Source organism: Drosophila montana, unplaced genomic scaffold (genome assembly GCF_035044405.1).
Source record: "Drosophila montana isolate Dmon_TW-CO22-7 unplaced genomic scaffold, ASM3504440v1 contig_2438_1, whole genome shotgun sequence".
NCBI lineage: Eukaryota > Metazoa > Arthropoda > Insecta > Diptera > Drosophilidae > Drosophila > Drosophila montana.
The window spans coordinates 2,399,465-2,402,479 of record NW_026997315.1 but is presented as its reverse complement, the minus strand read 5'-3'; positions in this window follow the sequence as shown (position 1 = coordinate 2,402,479).

Here is a 3,015-nt window from a genome sequence, read left to right as displayed (position 1 = left end):
GAGAGCTTTTCAGCTTCTAACTTTCGGAATATGCTAAATGTTGACCATGTTTGCTTTATGCGCAGACATGTGTGTGTGCGTCTGTGTGTGTGTGAGTTGGAGTGTGCGTTCAAGCGCTTTAAACGTTTTCCCACTGCTGACCAGACCAGAAGAGCAACTGCTACGATATTTCAATATTCCGATAGGCTGCGTGCTGATTGTTGTGCTTCTCGTTGTTGTTGTTGTTGCTGTTGTGGCGCCAGTAAATTGCGTAGGTGTGCAATTGAATTATTGCAGTCAATGCACACATTCACACTGCCCCAAACAAACAAGCAAACCTCCCAATAACCCATTCCGCCCCCTCTGACCGACCACCGCTGGCTGCTATCATAAATATGAAATTTTGAGCCTACATAGTAATGCAGGCGCACAGGCTGCATATTATCCACAGCTTCGCCAGCGTACCCCAATCCCCTCCAGTTGCCACCCTTCGCCCAGCTTACGGGGCAGCCTTGGCCCTGCCCACACGCCCATGTTGCCTGCTGTGCTGGCTCAACTCTCAGGGCTGCGGCAACAACCATTTTACGGTTTATTTTTGGGGCATTGAATGCAAATATTGGCATAAATTTTGGCTGTTGCGGTTGGCAGCAAGTCTCTCCCTCTCTGTGTGTGTGTTGCACAGCTTCTGCTTCAACTCGACTGTGGCCAAATTTCATTTGGCTTTTGCAACACACACACACGCACACACTCGCACACACAATCTGGCATACACACTCTCGCCTAGCTGCATTGTTTGCCATCTGTCAGAATGTACTTGGATTTTCGCTTTTGGATTTTGGATTTTGAATTTGGGAATTTGAAATTTCAACCTCGTTGTCGGCCAGCAAATTGTTGGCACAAGTGCGTTTTGTGTTAACCAATTTGATCAAAAACAACAAAAACATAAAGTTTGACAGAAGCAGTGGTCAAAGGGGAGAGCGAACTGGTTCAATGCAGGAAGTCCTAAACGAAGCGAGAGTTTGGAATCATGGAGGGCTTTCCGCCAGGTGGAAAGTTAAGAAGGCAGCTTTATTAATAAGAAAAGTTGATTAAAGCGCGGACACGATATAAGAAAGTTGATGAAAACTTAAAAATAATTGTGCATAAAAGAGTTTAATGCGGAAAAAAGTTAAATTAGAAGACCAGAGACTCTGTAAAACTTCTCCAAGGTGAAAAATTAGTAAGAAAAAGGTAAGAAAGTTGGTCTCAGGTTTTCACACTCTAAAAACACCTAGAAAAAATTGTTTGCTTGGAGTAAAACTGTAAACGAAACGCAGTGCCCTACACACTGATATTTTTGGCGATTTGTAGGCAATGTGGTGAGGCATGATCTGTGAAGGAGGTCATCAGTAAGCAGTAATAAGGGCTGAATAAATCTGAGCAAATTTTTGAAGCACATTTTTGATTGAGCCAAATCTATATATAAATAAACATTCCAAGTGTGAAGTTTATAACTTCAATAATAGAGACTGCAGATTTTGGGAAATATGGATGTATTCATCATAGAAAATATCCCTTTGAACTCACGGAGAATTGTCGCAGATATAAAGCTTGTTAACCTGCAAGCAAGTTAACTTTATGCCTGTTTAAATTTTAGAAAATGTCTCCTTTAGCCAACTTCATGGACCGCCAAGCTGCTTAAATCTAAAGATGCAAACATAAAGTATCTCAATGCTAAAGCTGACAATAATTAAAATAATGTGGAACTTTAACTGGCTGTCTCTCTACAGGCCCCTCCCTTCTCTATTACCACCCCAGCTGAAGGCCTAGCACGTGGTGGTGATTTATGTGTTTGTTTTTGGTTTCGGCTGCCAAGCGGCACATTTATCAGTCGCAACCAAATGCGAAACAACAAAACGCACAACAAAAAAAGTGACAACAACAACAATAACAACAAATGACAGATCAGCTTTTGAACTCGCACCCAGTCCAAAGGAGCCAGGCCCTAAGCTGCCGTCGAGTTTATTTAGGCAGCCGCAACTATTTGAATTTCACTCAGAAAGCACTCAAGAGTTCGCTGCCAATTGGAATTCAATACGCTGGTATTTTGAAACGTTTCGGTTCAAAGTTCAATTAAGTGAACATTTATGTGGGCAGAGAGAGAGAGATTGAGAGGGGCGCAGTCATTGTTAAGCCTTTGATTGCTATTTAGGGCAAACATATAAATTTGCACAGGCCGGGCAACGCCCAAAAGGTTGACCCTTACCCTTTTGGGTGCTGCGCCTGCTGCTGACCCAAATCAATAAATTAAACGCGCTTTTAAAGTTCTTGCCGCAAGTTTTTCCCTCCGCCCGCCATCTCCTGCCCCTCTTCAAATTTTGGTCGAGCCGTAAATCGTTTGCACGGGAAATTGGCAAAAACATCAAAAAACTTTTGTTGGCCCGCTAACTATGCTACGGCAAATGTTGGCCAGTGCCTTAAACTATGCTAATTTCCGACTTTTGTTGTTGGTTTGTTTTTGTTTCAATGTTGTCCTTGCTCGTACACATGTCCTTGCTGTCCTCAGTCCTAAGCCAACCAATTTGTTGTTTGCCTTTGTGTGTGCGTGCGCCTCGAAAATTCTATTAAAATGGCATAAATTACAAACCTGATTTAGAGCTGAGTGGGTGAGGGGGGCGCGACTGTCTACGGAAAGAGGCGGGGGGCCTGGGGTAGGTGACAACGCATTTAAATACATTTTAATTAGCTGCCAAGGCAATTGGCAGCCTCCCCCCAGCCAAGCACTGGCTTGTCGGCTCAATGGTGCTTTTGATTTTCGCCTCAAAGTGTGCTAAAGTTTTTTTGCTCTCTTTCGTTTCCGTTTTCCGTTCATTTTCCGCTTTTCATTTGCACAAAAGCTACTTAGACACGATTTTCTGTGGCCCAACAACAATGCGCATTGAGCAGGCACTGGGCATTGGGCTTTTGGGCCTTGGTAAAATGATGAAAGGCATTCGGCTGTGATGTTTAGTTGCAAAACAATTAAGCTGAAAGCAAAGCTGTGTAGTGAAGTGTGTG